Source organism: Diadema antillarum, unplaced genomic scaffold (genome assembly GCF_040938485.1).
Source record: "Diadema antillarum isolate AM-2024a unplaced genomic scaffold, OU_Dant_1.0 scf00000086, whole genome shotgun sequence".
NCBI classification, from domain to species: domain Eukaryota; kingdom Metazoa; phylum Echinodermata; class Echinoidea; order Diadematoida; family Diadematidae; genus Diadema; species Diadema antillarum.
This window is the reverse complement of record NW_027270975.1, coordinates 3,343,171-3,359,918: the sequence shown is the minus strand read 5'-3', so window position 1 is coordinate 3,359,918 and position 16,748 is coordinate 3,343,171. Positions and strand designations below refer to the sequence as shown.

General features: G+C 39.3%; 1 protein-coding gene across 1 annotated transcript in view; it reads right to left on the bottom strand.

Annotated features, from left to right (window-relative positions):
* Positions 1-15,696, bottom strand: part of LOC139717997 (uncharacterized) — a 43,416-nt gene extending 27,720 nt beyond the window's left edge. Inside the window, exons 1-2 of the mRNA XM_071629487.1 lie at positions 15,508-15,696; positions 1,893-2,876 (exon numbers count right to left, since the gene is read on the bottom strand). The gene's annotated coding sequence lies outside the window, so the exon portion shown is untranslated. The remainder of the gene's footprint in view (positions 1-1,892; positions 2,877-15,507) is intronic.
* Between the last annotated feature and the right edge of the window lie 1,052 nt (positions 15,697-16,748).

Here is a 16,748-nt window from a genome sequence, read left to right as displayed (position 1 = left end):
ATCCATCTGAACATAATTAGACTGGTCAGGCAGCTCAGTTTTAGAATTTTTTAAATCGATCAAACACAATGTTAATCAGTGGCTTTCATGGGTCTAACATCTGTAATATTATAAAAATATTTTATTTTTGTTATATCATAAGGACCTTTGTGACCTTTGACCTTTGACCCCAAAATACCAGTGAATATTTGTCTTGTCATACTCTACCCTCACACCAAGTTAAACGTTTAAGTCTCATAGTATGTAAAATACTGTACCAAAAGTTTTTTTTGTTCACAAAATAACCTGTGACCTTTTGACCTTTGACCCCGTGACACTAAAATCCAAACAAAGTATTATCCCCCCAGGATATACCCTCATACCAAGTTTGATGTAAAACCACCACACGGTTCTTAAGATATCGACAAAAACAAAACGAGACGGACGTATGGACGGACGTACGGACGGACGGATGACCCGAAAACATAATGCCTCCGGCCACTTCGTTGGCGGAGGCATAAAAATCCGACACTTATTTAACCATCGTACGGAGTTGAATATTGTTTTTCATTTCCGAACGTCAAAGCAAATATTTGACATTTCTTTCAGCGTCTTCCGGAGCGGAATGTTATTCTTATTCATTTCCGAACGCAAAATCAAATATCTGACATTAGTTTTAGCACCATACGAAGCTGAGTCTTATCGTTTTTCATTTCCAAAAGTATGAGCAAACATCTGACATTTATTTTAGTATCTTACCGAATCGAATATTACCGTTATTCATTTCCAAAATCAAAAGCAAACATCTGACATTTATTTTAGCATCTTACGGAGCCGATTGTTACCGCTGTTCATTTTCAAAAGTAAAGGCAAACATCTGACTTTTTTTGGTGGCGCGATAGGGCCACCCAAATCTTTTCTAAAAATTTTTCTGAAATTTTGATTTCAATTCCGATTTTAATTCAATTCATTCATATAAAAGTCGATTCAATTCCAATTGACAGGCATGCAAACAATCGGTAGGCACTACGTATAACAGATACCATGTTGAACATCGATAGACGTCAGATAAGTCGAAGAAAATTCGACGTACGCATACCACGAATTTCGCGTACGTCGAACCATTTTCTTCAGTCCCAACGAATTTGACGTATCCGAAGTTGACTGTATTTTAGAACTATTTTGAAGCACTACAGTTGTATATCTGGGTTTTTGTTTCATCTGCAAATGGTACATAATGCCTTTAATTCTTATGTTATGCAGCAAGAATTTCTCCTTTGGAGAGAAGAAAGACAAGAAATCATTCAAAAAATGATCAATTACATCTGATGCTTTTCTTCCTCCAGTCTAGCAAAACAGATGGTCACATTGATGCTGTTGATGGAAGAAAAGTCATTTCTACAAGCTACAATTGTACGACATGAAAAGACCGCTCTACCACACAGTTTACCAATAAATAAGCTCGAATTCACATTACACAACGCTGCACACTGGCACTGGTCCGAGGTCCCTGACCAGCAAAAATCACTGTCGGACCAGTAACTTTTTCAGGGATGGACCAGTAAAAAGTGGGAAAACTGGGAACCTATTGGTCAGACAGGTCGGACCAGTTGAAAAAATGGGTTAGTGTGCAGCCCTGCATTACAGTGCAGAAAGAAATTGTCCTAAGATACATATAGACAGAATAATTGCCACTGTAGGTTTATACTTATTTCTGGATAATTCCTTTACATAACTTCAATTTTAACAGTCATACACATACAAATACCAGCATATTCAACACATTGGGTAATAGATCTGTAATTAATGTAGTTTGTAAGGCAAACCAGCTTCATTCAAGTAAAACCAACATGGTTAGTATCATTTCTTACAGCTGATAAAGAATAAACAGCAAAAAGTGCAGTGCAACTTACCTCCAGGCGAGAAAGCAAATTAGCAGAATGGCTTTGGAGACACCAGAAAGTAGGCAGGTGGAACTGACAACTGTAGGTCTATCACACGCAGAGTGAGTTCTTCCTTCTGGTTCTTGCCTTCCAAATATCCTTATTCTTCTCCTTGTGGATACCTCCCTTCCCTTTTCTACACAGAACGTGTCTTGATATCTCCTTCATGCAACCAGCCTTTTTTTCTCCTTGCCTTACTCTACTGCCTTTCCAACCCCATTCTCACTGGGTTACCTTGCCATGGTAACAGCTGGGGAGTGGAGCCAGCAATTGTAACAAAAATGGACACAGTGTTCCTTTTCTCCTTTTCTCTTGCAAAGCTTTGAACAGAAAAAAAAGGCTAAGTCTTCTGCAGACTTCCAATGGCAGTTCACGTTGAATGCTCGACGTCCATCTATGCTGTCGGAGTTGTGCTATGCTATGAATGCATCATGCTCTATGCAATTTTCTAAAAGTGAAATGTACCTGTACTAATTTGTTTTGCATCAAATTCCTTTCTAGTCATGCTGTAATTTGTCTGCCATGTGGTAGCTTGCTTTAATTTTCAACGCAATATGTAATATGTATTCACAGAATAACAACACAAAGGCCTCAGGGTTGTCCGTAATTTATTGTTCCATGTTATATGTCTGGACAAAGTAACTACAAGTTGAAAATATCTCCATAGCCCATTATTTGATTGACAGCTTATAAAATCCTCATATCAAATTTGGTTGATCTAGGCATTTATGATGAAGGTTGCATTGAATATTCTGGCAAATTAGATATCTTGCCTCGGTGCATAAAATCACATATGATTCGACGGATGAGATATATTGAGAGAATTCACAATAGCTTGTAAACACTCGTCAGAGCCTTCTTTCCAAAATCATGTGATCAGTCATCCTTCACAGTCGGCATAGCATATCCAACACATGAAAACAGGAGGTAAGCAGCAACTCTGTGAAGTGGTGTCTGAAAGAGAAAAGACACAAATATCCTTCAATTTACAAATTCATGAACATATCTGATGTTGATTCCCTTGCTTCTCACAACCCCTCTTATTTTTTTTTTCATGCTTTTGGGAATAAAACTCATCAGACAAGTAAATCACCTTATCACAGCCCACAACTGTACCCTATTTTAAGTTTGACTCAAAATCATTACTTGGTATTTTGTTTGTTTGTGTTTGAAGGGATTATCATTAAAATCAGTGATTTTGACCAAATATCATCAAAACTTTGCACCAAGTCAACTTGTTTATCTTTTCATCTTCAAAAGATACATAAGTGTACATGTACTGATACCTCATGTGTTGTTGCCTTGAACTTATTGCTGTATTAACTAGAAATGTCGCTATGGCAACTGGTATGCCTCCGCCATAATGCATGGTTCTCCTAATGTCTATAGTGCAATGTCTTGACAATGTGTGATGACAGTTTCACATAATTGGTAAAATATTACAAGGCAAGTGCCATAATGTGTCTCGCCCATTCGCATACAAGAAATTGTAAGCGAATGGAACAGATAAAAAAAGAGATATAACAGATAAAAAGAGATAAAACAGGGTAAAAATTTATGGCAAAAAAGAAACGTGCCATAAAAATTTAACATTGGGATCTTAAAGTTTGTTGACCCCTGCCTGTGACCTTTGACCTTGTGGTGACCATCCCCTCCCCAAGGGACATCTACCATCCAAGTTTGGTCACAAACGGACCTATGAATCAAGGACCCATAATAGAAACACGCCATAAAAACTTAACATTGGGCTCTAAAAGTTCGTTGACCCATGCTTGTGACCATTGACCTTGTGGTGACCATCCACTCCCCAAGGGACATCTACCATCCAAGTTTGGTCACAAATGGAGTTATGGATCAAAAGTTATGACCCATAATAGAAACGCGCCATAAAAACTTAACATTGGGCTCTAAAAGTTTGTTGACCCCTGCTTGTGAGCTTTGACCTTGTGGTGATCATCCACTCCCCAAAGGACATCTACCATCTAAGTTTAGTCACAAACGGACCTATGGATCAAAAAGTTATGACCCATAATAGAAACACGCCATAAAAACTTAACATTGGGCTCTAAAAGTTCGTTGACCCCTGCTTGTGACCTTTGACCTTCAGGTGATTATCCACTCCCCAAGGGACATCTACCATCCAAGTTTGGTCACAAATGGAGTTATGGATCAAAAGTTATGACCCACAATAGAAACGCGCCATAAAAACTTAACATTGGGCCCTAAAAGTTCATTGACCCCTGCCTGTGAGCTTTGACCTTGAGGTGACCTTCATATATGGGAAAATGTGAAACTTTGTATAACCCCTCTTCCCTCGAAGTTTGATTGCAATTGAAGCCCAGAGTAAAGAGTTATTGAAGTTTTTGTAGCGTTACGGACAGACGACGGACGGACGGACGGAAGGATGGACAGACGCTGCAGGCGATCCCTTAGTCTCCCCTCACCTCCGGTGGGCTCGACAAAAATGACAAATTTGTCAAAAATGTGCTGAATGTTCACTTTCCTTGAATTAGGTTTAATTGGATGAATGGCTAAATTGCCTAGGAGTGCAGGTATTTGGCAATTGGAGGATTTTTACTTGACTTTGACCCTGTTTTAAGTTTATGCATTGAGTAATTTTTAAGGTATGGAGAAAAAGTGTAATTTCAGTATCAAATGGTAAAATATTAGCATTTTATACCTGGCCTTTGACCCTTGACTTTATGACCCTAAAGTTCCCAAGAGAATCACTGTCAGGTAGAACATGCATAAATATGTACTAAGTTTCACGATGATACCTTGAGTCACTTTCGATGCACGGAGGAAGAAGTGAAATTTAGCACTTTCACTTGACCTTTGACCTTTTGGCAAGAAACTTCCCAGAGAATCTCTATTGGGTAATACATGTATATTATATCAAGTTTCAAGAAAAATCCTGCAGGCATTGCATAAATATGAGGGAAGAAGTGACATTTTGAGGAGTTGATCTTGACCTTTGACCTCTGACCTTTGACCCATGACCCCCAAATTCTCTAGGTAATCACTGTCAGTCAGTACACGCATAAGTTCCATTAAGATACCAAGAACCCTTTGCGAGATATGGAGAAAAACGTGAAGCTTCATTAGACTTGACCTTTGACCTCATGACCCAAAACTTCATATGGAGAATCTTTATTTGGTAGTACAGTGGAAACTCGATATAACGAGATGGTCGGGACCGAGTCATTTTCCTCGTTATAGCCGATATCTCGTTATATCAGTAGGCATAAAAGAAGGCATAAAATAATGACATTAATTTGCACATGTGGGACTACCCATCATATTTCAATCAATACTGAAAACTTGATATTGTGTGTAAGGGAATTACTCACCTTTATGGGTAAGAAGATGTTTTTGCCAAGGAAATCCAATATCAAGAATGTATTTCTTATTAATTGTAGATGTTTGACTTTGTAAATTTATATAGCTTGCGATTGTATCAAGATCTGTGGATTGGTATGTGGTTATCGTATGGGTGTGTGTTGTGTGGAAAGCTTGAATATGGTCTGCACAATGCTGTGTGTGTATGTGACACATTCTGTATGTACATTATGACTGCGTGTGTGTGAAGACGGGGAATTCCCTAAGTAGAAGGCCAATCACAGCATCAGATTGCCTCACACCTGCTAAACGTCATGATGATGTCATGTATACATATGGCCGTCCCACCACATTTTCTGCATGTATCAGTGTGCGTGCACACTTCACACGTACAACATGCAGTGCTAGCTGGAGTGCATTGAAGAAAATGATTATGTGTGTACAAGACAGTTTTTGGCGCATCAAGCTTTACAATCTCGGAAGATGATAGCACAGGCGAAGTAAAGCTTTACTGAAGGCATTTTGCTTTACCTCGCTATAGCAGGTTTGATTTACTATGTTTTTCTTTGTTTGGAAGTCACAAAATTTATCTCGTTATAGCAGTTATTTCGTTACAGCCGATCTCGCTATAAGAGTAGCATTTTACATAGACTTGTGTGGAAGGAAATTTGGGACCGAGAAAATTTCCTCGTTATAACCGATATCTCGTTATAGCAGTGTTCGTTATACCGAGTTTCCCCTGTACATGTATACAATAAGTTGAAAGAAAGTACCTTCAGGCACTGTGTGGATACGGGGGAAATAGTGAAATTTTGAGCATTTGACCTTGACCTTTTCACCTTTAGAATGTGCACCTAAAAGTTGATAGGCACAACTTTGCCCATACATCCCATGCCAAGTTTCATTAGGATACCTCAAACGGTTTTTTTAGTTACATTGTCCACAAATTGATTACGGACCGAAGGACGGACGGAAGGACCACCCGAAAACATAACACCTCCGGCAGAGGCACAAAAAAGAAAGGCACGGTAAGTACAAGTAGACAGACAGACAGACAGCCTGAAAGCACATTGCCATTTGTAGGCTGTTCACAGGAATTTGCATTTTGATCTCTTTGGCATCATATTGTACCTGCAATTTACAATTTGTGTTCAAAATTTTGGCAAGTTTTCTAAGAAATCTTTTGATACATGATTGTTATATGCTCATCAATGGACCTTCATTAATAGCATTTACTCAGTCATTTTTTGTTCTGCAGATTCTTTTCCCCTTGTGGTTAAAATCTGACCATGTATATTTTTAAGGAGATAAGCATTGTGAAAATGTGGTACTGGCCCAAAGGGGGTCACCCCTGAATTTGCCGTTACCCCAACAAACCTGAAAGTTACACTCACTAATGTACATGTATTTACTCAAAGCATTCTTTTATCTTAGAGGGAAGATCTTTTAAAGATTCTAATTTGGGAGATGCTTGGCCAAATTGGGCAAGTAAAAAGTTTTGAAGCAAGCTTTTTTTTTCACTTTTCTCCCCTACATTGGTTTGTACAAACCTACACCTAAGCCAACTATACATAAGCCCAAAGATAATGGCTGTTTAGTGATGCACTGCACTAAATGTCACTTCAGCTACTTTCCCACACTTACGTCAAGAAGTCCCAATGCAATGCAATACCAACAGTCCAAGTATCTTACCCCAATGTGTTTAAGCATGCAGACCAATGTGTGCTGTTTATTCAAATGATTGTGTTTTAATCAGCCTTTGACTTACAAATGATTTTCTATATCAGTTTCTTATATTTTTGGACTTTATTTTTGGGCTAGTAAAATTCATGTTCTGGCAAGAGTTCTGAACCAATTTGAAAAGAATTTGAAAAACTTGAAAGTTAGGTAGCACATTCTGCAAGAAGGTGTGAAAAATTAGGTTATTTTCGTTGCTTCAAAAGGTGCAATGTACCAGGTACACAATGTGTGACGTTCATTGCATGTCTATGTGGCTTTAGCCAAATCCAGCCTCCTCTCCTCTGTTATAAACTTTGTACAATCTAGTCACACACGTGTGGCTCCACTTGGGCTATGATGGATACAATCACAGGCATGTACTGTAGCTGTACACAGTTTTTTTGTTTTTGTTTTTGTTTTGTTTTTGTTTTGTTGTTGTTGTTGTTGTTGTTTTTGGCTTTTTTTTTTTTTTTTTTGGGGGGGGGGGGGGCAGTGTATACAGCCACATGTGTGTGTCTTTAATACCATCCAGCCACATGCATGTGGTTGTATTCATGGCCCAAGTGGCTTGATACAGCCACATGCATGTGACTAGACTGTATTCAAGCACAGGCGTCTACTACAGTCTACTGTAGGCTTGATATCGCTGCAGCCACGTCAACATGCAATGTGAAATCTACATCACACACCGCCTTGCAAAGTTAGGAAAATTACCTAAATTTTTATTCTTTCCAGACAACTTTGTTTACCAACAATATTATACTCTATTCTATTTCAATCATCTTTGTTTCATAATAAAGATCCCGGATCTGATATCAATAGCTACATCTTAACTGATTGGGGAATAACCGATTTGTGATTGATAAGGCTAAGGGGCAATCACACTTACGGATAAGCAATGATGGAGTCTTGATACATTTTATCGTGGGGACTTTGGCCATTTATACAGGATATGAACAGCACGTAAACGTGAACATGTGCACACTGAAGTGTGAGCATATTCTCTGAAGTACATTCAGTAAAAAAAAAACCTGTACCAAGGTTCGACCTCCCGGGCCAAAATTTGACGGCGCGCAAAGGCATAGGATTCTGCATGTAGCAGGTGGTCGAATTATGGACGGCTTGCTTTATTGCTTCCTTGTCCTTTGTGTACGTACAGCAGATCTTACAGCATACAACAGGAACACAAGGTAGTGATATCTACGTATCAGCATGCATGCTCTCGATCTCACGCTTGCAATGTTGGTGTTGTGGTGGTCAAACTCATAATAGAACGAGGGCATGCAGCGTGCGTGGGACTGCAAATGTACACAACTGCCTGTGTGGAAGGGTAGCAAGTTACCATGCGAGCATATCCACGCACACATCACATGCAGTGTGACGACACAGCGGGGGAGTGGCTTCTGCGCTTGTTACGCATACAGTGCACTCCCGTTATAACGAACACAGTTATAACGAAATTTCGTTATAACGAAGTAAAACTTCTGGTTCCAAAATTATCGCCATTGAAGTCTATGGTACGAAATTCTCTTATAACGAACACGGTTATAGCGAAATTTTCATTATAACGAAATCTTTTCTGAGCACCACTGACAAAGAAAAAATAAAAGAAATGTGCTCCGTTATAACGAAATGCAAATTGCTTCCGAAAATACGTAGCGGAACAAGCATTTATAGCGTCTCTGCATGGGCGAACGCTTCACATCACTGTGTACATGTTCGCTCCTTGTGTCCTGCACAGTTTCTGAGGGGGACTTGCATTATTGTAATACAATAATCTGAAATTAAACAAGGTTTATTTTATTGTTCCGAAGGTACTTTATTACAAAACACACAGATTCTTATACACCTAAATGTCCGTTGGTTCGGAAATGAAACAGGATTTGTTATTACGAACATTTTGGCGTTATTCACAGTTCGTTATTACTAAAGTTCGTTAAACCGACAATGAGATATGGTTCTTATTACGACGGTTCATTAGTCAGAAAATGATAGGAATTCTAAACTTTCGTTAATCGGAACACTGAAAAAAGTTTCGTTAATCCAAAGGTGAAAAAGGTGTGTTCACTAACAAAACTTAGGAATTGAAAACTTCATAATCGTCTTTAAAGATAACCGAACCTACGAAATAACTAACCTTTCTCATTATTATTTTTTTTTATTTACAAACCTTCTTCGGCATAACAAACCTTATTTCATTGTCGGATTTAAAAACCTTCGGAACAGTGAACCATTCTCATTTTTTCATTTACAGTGGAAACTCGATATAACGAGATGGTCGGGACCGAGTCATTTTCCTCGTTATAGCCGATATCTCGTTATATCAATAGGCATAAAAGAAGGCATAAAATAAAGACATTAATTTGCACATGTGGGACTACCCATCATGTTTCAATCAATACTGATAACTTGATATTGTGTGTGAGGGAATTACTCACCTTTATGGGTAAGAAGATGTTTTTCGCCAAGGAAATCCAATATCAAGAATGTGTTTCTTATTAATTGTAGATGTTTGAATTTGTAAATTTATATAGCTTGCGATAGTATCAAGATCGTCTGTGGATTGGTCACATACATGTATGTGGTTATCGTATGGGTGTGTGTTGTGTGGAAAGCTTGAATATGGTCTGCACAATGCTGTGTGTGTATGTGACACATTCTGTATGTACATTATGACTGCGTGTGTGTGAAGACGGGGAATTCCCTAAGTAGAAGGCCAATCACAGCATCAGATAGCCTCACACCTGCTAAACGTCATGATGATGTCATGTATACATATGGCCGTCCCACCACATTTTCTGCATGTATCAGTGTGCGTGCACACACACACTTCACACGTACAACATGCAGTGCTAGCTGGAGTGCACTGAAGAAAATGATTGTGTGTACAAGACAGTTTTTGGCGCATCAAGCTTTACAATCTCGGAAGATGATAGCACAGGCGAAGTAAAGCTTTACCGAAGGCATTTTGCTTTACCTCGCTATAGCAGGTTTGATTTACTATGTTTTTCTTTGTTTGGAAGTCACAAAATTTATCTCGTTATAGCAGTTATTTCGTTATAGCCGATCTCGCTATAAGAGTAGCATTTTACATAGACTTGTGTGGAAGGAAATTTGGGACCGAGAAAATTTCCTCGTTATAACCGATATCTCGTTATAGCAGTGTTCGTTATACCGAGTTTCCCCTGTACAAACCTTCGGAATGACGAAACTCATTTCATTTTCCGATCAACCAGCCTTCAGAAAACGAACAATATATTTATATCTAAACTATGAATTTTCGGAATAACGAATCGTCAAAAGAACGAAGCTTCAAAATAATAAACAAACCCTCGGATTCCTGGGAATGGCAAAACTTCGGAACAAAGAGTCTTTCAGAGTAACGAACTTTACTAAGAAACGACTCTTTGGAATAGCGAACTGTAACGGAATCCTAAACTATCATTTTCTATACGACTTATTGTGTGACAAAAACAACTTTATGCTCTCTTTTGAATGTAATATCCAAACGAAATTAAAAAGGTACCATCCCATTTCACATAGCTTTCCAGTGTATGATGAGTATTCAACAAACATAATATGATATATGCGTGGTTACCTTGTTTTTGTTATATACTGTATTTGTTCGGTTATAACGAAATTTCGTTATAACAAAAGAAAACGGCTGGTCCCGAGCATTTCGTTATAACGGGAGTGCACTGTATTTCCTAACCGCGGTACGCTCATTGTCTGATCACTGGAGACCTGCAAGCGTATGCAACTTTTTAGTGTTGTTTGCAAACATGATTTGGACATTTTTTTGTGCATACTTGTCAAAAAAGGTTGTAATAGTGCTGTAATCTGAAAGGTAAACTTCTTGACACAGACACATCATTTTGCCATGAAATTTGAAACATGTCTTAATTATCTAATTCTCTTTCATATTCAAAATGGTTCACTATCTATTTTTCAAGGAATTTCAAAAACTACAAAAACATTTCAGACACCCTAGAATTGTAGAGGGCAGGATAGTCACTGACACATAAGTAGATAGAAAGACTTAGAAAGTAGAACTTGTTACATTTTGCTGAGCAACTCCAAGCCAAGGTGTTAATACAGATGTAGGACAAGAAGAAGAACTAACAGGTGAGATCCTATCCTACTTGTACTACCGGTCCTAGTCTAGATTCTCAATGTCTGGAAACTACAGATCTAGGATATAGCCTAGAAATCTAGTCAAGATGTATCTACCGTGTACATACTAAACGTAGATCTAGACACTACATGATCACTGATGATGTAGAATGGTCTAGCTAGACTAGACCTAGGGCCCTATATAGACTCTAATGCATTAGTAGACATAGCGTTGACTAGAGCCAAGATAATCCACCCAGTCTCTGTACGGTAAGACCCCGTTTACAGTGCGAGGCTCGGCCGCGGCCGAGCCGCGGCCTGGCCCAGCCCCGCTTCAGTGTAAACGCGCAAAAGGCCAAATGCGAGGCCAAAATTGGCCTCGCATTTGGCCTCGCTCTGGAGGTGGTATCGGCCGCGGCCGAGCCCGGCCTTTTCTCAGTGTAAACGCAAACTGGGCCAAATGCGCGGCCAATTTTAGTCTGGCTTCCAAACCCTCTGCCTGTACTATTTCGCTAATCAGGATATTAACCCCCTCAACGTCGAAAACTAGTATAGTTTAAGGTGGTTTTGTCCTGCAAATGATTTTTTCCTTCGACAAAGGCCTTTGCCCGAACGGTGACTTCGTCGCCACGGTATTCAGTTGGCAAAGGGTCTGAAAACCAGACAATACCAAATTGCGTTTGTTTACAAGCAGAGCGCCACTACGACAAAATGTTGAAAGGTTTTAATTAAAAGCGCGGCCGAGCCCAGCAGTGTAAACGGACAAAATTGCGGGGCTCGGCCGCGCAATTGACGCAAGGCATGGCCGCAGCCGAGCCGCGGCCGAGCCCGGCCACGCACTGTAAACGGGGTCTATGTATGCTTACCATTATTCGGTCACCTACCACAATACAGTCACTTATCACTACTCACAAGCCAGCAAATTCTATAAGGGAGTTCATGGTTAGTGCATGTCTCATTTGACCCCTACACCACAGACTTTGAAATAACATGGACGCCTGTATGTGTTGTGATCAAGAATTCCTTCTTGAAGCATGTCATCTTGTATTAAATCATTGTAATTAAATCAACCGTGAACTCCCTTATTATCACAACACACGTGAATCACATAATTTCAAATACTGGCACTGTCGTTCACAACATGAAGTCCCTTAGTCACCTCCGACAATCCATCAAAAATCCCAAATTTTGCCATCAAAAATGCAAAATCAGCACAACTTTTCCAAAGCACGCGAGAATTAAGCCCAGTTTAGAGAATCAGGGTCACCTAAAAAGCACTTGAAATGGAGCAATACGCCATTCTCTTGCACGATTTTCCCCTTATTGCAAGCTCAGAGTGTGATGGTATTGGCAAAAATGCAAAAGAAAAACAACATCTCCAAACATGCTGATGCAGTGACTAAATGCATCAGGCAAGAATTCAGTCACCAATGGGCGGCGCAACATCCGCGAGCAATGCGACCTTGCACCAACAAGGTATGGCGCAGCACACTTTTTAGCGGCCTTCCATCATGTACACCGGCGCAAGCTCATCATTTTAGTCGTCCACCTGTTTTCCCATTGAAAAGCATGTAAATCCAGTGAATGAGCAAATATGTATTTAACAATTATTACGTGTAAGTACTAATGAGGATTTTCTTCAATTTATTTTTCCGCCTGTTTCCGGGGGATCCTGAGGTTATTTACCTGTATCCCCCTAATTTCTCTTGATTTGTATCATGTTCGAGTGTTCCAGCATACACTGTGTATTGCGCCCCATCCCACGAGTACTGTTGATTTTATAAGAGAGAAAGCCATTGCGCAAGGGTAGTCGATCTAAAAATAGGTGGTCGATGAGAATAGACTTCTACTATATCTTAGTTTAGACCTGCCGAGTCTTTCTAATCATCACGCTAATCCGAATCGTACATGTAATGAATAGCAATGTGTTATCACTACCAAGATGCATCTATTTACTGCACTGTAGCTGTACACTCTCAATTCATGGCCTCATAAGGGCGAATAGCAGGGGTCGCACTTAACTTTTTTTTAAACTAGCCAGGCGGACTACTTAGAATCAATTTTGACACTGAAGCAATATTTTGGCTAGCCAGACGGACTAGTAACTTCAGAATTTTATGATTTTTAGCTAGTCTGACGTGATTTTAGGTGGCCAATGGCCAGCGGACCATCGCCAATTTCGAACCCTGAATAGCCCCCCCCCCCCCCTTAACCTTGCCGCACATTTCTACATGGTACACTACCAAGATGGATGTGTGGTACAGAAAAGAAAAAAATTGGCACAAGAAGAGTAAGATTGAGACTGGCTGATGCCAAAGAGTTTTTCAAAATTTGATAATTCTACTGTCTTTTTCAACTGGAGCTTAAATATCTTTCTAATCTGGACCTGATTGGAGTAACAATCTCACAAAAAACTAGAAAATGCTGAATAGAATCCTGATCCTTTTTGCATAAACTACATAAGGAAGTGTCAGACCTCCCAATTTTGGATAAAGTCATTTGTAGCAATGGCTTTATGAAAAATTTTAAAATAAAAAGACTAATTGAGTTTCCACAGTACACTTGAAGTTACGACTCAATACGAGAATGAATACGAGACCTTCCATTTTTATCCAAATTAACATCAAATTATGAGACAGAGTACAACATTGCCTCAAAAAATAATAATCTTGGTATTTACTTCAATAAGTTCATGTTTAATGTATAATGCCTTGTTTGATATTACTAAAATGATAAATGCTGTAGAGTTTTTAGAGGTCTATTGTTTTGTTTATGTGTGTATGTTATGTTTTTTCTCCGATAAAAACGTTTAAAAAAATAAAAAGATGGATGTGCAGTGCTTCAGCTCAGTTCAGTAAAGAAAACACACGTAAATAGCTAGCGTCATTGAGCACTAGATGGTGCTCTCACGCAAGTACATCGTTTTCTACACACGCAGTGCTCAACTCTTCGCGATGATCGCTAGCTGTAGCAGTTATGACAGGGTGCATTGATATCATTCTTTTCAAAAGTAATACGGCCCTATGTCAAACGACATGTTCGAATCACAAACCTGAACTACTTTTGCCTTCCTTGTACGTTGGTTTGAGTCTGCTACGAACCGCTAAGGTAGCCCGAGGAGGACAATCTGTTAGCACGCTAAGTCGAAATTTCGCACTTATTTGTCTTGACATTGGTGTATTTTGTACTTAATCCACATTGCGCAAAATATGGCAGTGTCGAAACTTAACTTTTTTCAAAATTGAAGTGTTTTCTGATTTTTTGAAAGGAAGATTTATCGACCCCAAGTAAGCCCATGTGGTAAGAACGGTAGGCCTACACGAAATGGACCTTGCAATGCCTGTTTCAGTGAAATTGGCTGCCCGATCGCGCAGCCCGTGGAGAGCTTCGCGGTTGCTCCCACGGGAGTCGCTATAGGTGTTGTGTGATTTACGACTGCCCGCGGACGCCGCGGCCGTGCGCTGGCTCGGCCCTAGCGAGCTCTCTACTTATGAATATGATGATGGGCGAATCGAAGCCACCGCTACGACAGGCCTACGTGTACGCGAAAAGTTATTAAAATGCGAGATTTTTCCAAGAAAATGAAATGATGGACTGATTTGAACACTGTTTATGTGTATGTTACATATCAACCTACGGATAATTGATCTCATTTCATGGTTCAGTGAAAATCTGATTTTCTTAGGATGAAGGCTAACGTAAACAAACGCAATCGTTGACAGCCGAATCACGGACCGTATCACAGATCAGATTAATAATATTTTTGATGGTTGCTATCGGCAAGAGTAATTACGCTCTTTTCAGAGCAATTTGCGCTCTCCGTGTTTGGTTGCCGGTATTCTGTAATAATTTGTAATTATAAAGGAAGTCTAGAACATGTCTAACAGCATAATTGAGTAATAGTACTCAGTGCAGTAGTGGATGATATAACTATGACATTATAACGTTAGACTTAACAACCTAACTTGGTTAAATTTACTACACATAGACTTCTACTCTACTAGTTACTAGTGACATAGTATGCACCTTCCACCTTCCACCTTCCACTGTTGTCATGTCTTACTCGCGAGTCGTGTTATGTTGTTATGTTTATGCTATATTTATTATGGCTTATCAATTTACTGTTAGAGTCAGACGGAAATATTGGTTGATAATATTACTACTATTACACTGACCACTTATGACATTGCAAACTAACATTGTAGTAACAATTAGCACTGACACTGCCAAGTCTGACTGTCTCTTTTGCTTGCCTTGCATTGCATTGCAAAATGCAAGCACGCGAGGCAGCAACACAGCACAACATACTGACATACATGTACTCAGTACCGCAAGGATGCATAGCCATAGCCTAGGTCCCGCGAAAATTCACAAACCCATATCGTTACAACCACGAAAAACATCACGTAATTACCTTTCGAATCAATCCACATCAAAGTCGTGGCACTCTTGTGATGCTACCTTTGCGACATAGAAGACTCAGTTTAAAATGGTGGCTATAACTCTTGGTGACCAAAGGCAAAGCTTTGAAAGGTTTAATGAGGTTGAGGTTTCGTTTACTATTTGTACAGATGACAATTCCGCGTTCTACTTGTCTGCACTGATACTGACTGTGATGTGTATAGTTCTTCTTCATTCAAAGCGCGCGTGTTGAGGAAAGCAGCCAATATGGAGGACACAGTATCGTTGGATCGAGACGACACTTTTACAATCTCGCATTTTGCGAGAAAAAAGAAAACAACGAAAGGGAGACCTCTTGTGGCAGCGAAATCGTACTCAATTGTGTACTTTGCTCTGTGTACGTACTGGTACTGCTGGCACAACTCTCAGTAGCTAGCTTGCTTTGAAAATTAACTGTATTCTTTTTATTTTTCTCTGTATTGCATCAACTGAGGTACTCACATTTTGTGGCTTGGACGGTAAAAAGACCTTTTTGATAGATCGACGGTTTTCGTATTAGTGGAATAGCAAGTACGAGATACAAGTGTAAATTATAGGGGATTTGCTGCTTTTGTATCGCGTCTCAGGTTCAAAACCACTAAATATGTACAATTTAGTGAAATACTTGTCGCAATAGTTTTACCAAAGAAAAAATAAAGCAACGACCGATTGTCATAAGTTTCGGGTAATAGTTATCGTAAGTACATTGTCAACTAGAACTGCCGAGAATTTGAACATCCAGTTATGATTCTTTCGGAAGTTATGCATTCATAAAGATGGTAAACCCGCCAAAAACAGCATGTCGCAAATTAATAATTTTGCCGATATGTTACTATTATGCAAATGAAAGCATGATCTTTTCTCATTATAACTTATTCTAAAGCAAATTAAACCATTTGCCTACACGTTAGAATAAAAAGAAATATAATTGAAAACTATTCAATTGAATTATTTTACAAGTCAAATTTGTCGCAAAGGCCTGTGAAACATACGTTACCTTGATTTCAAGTTTTCCTTTAAAACATTCCCTGGGGTTGAAATTTTGAATTATCCGTCCTAAAAACTTAGAAAATGTCTCGTCCAATGCTGTAAACAATAGTTGTGCCACCTGGTTATCTGCTGCAGAGAAAAAGCTTCACGTACTAACACGTTTCAGACCGTATGGTTAAGAAATGAAACATACGTTACCACCGCTATGGAAAATTACAAATGAAA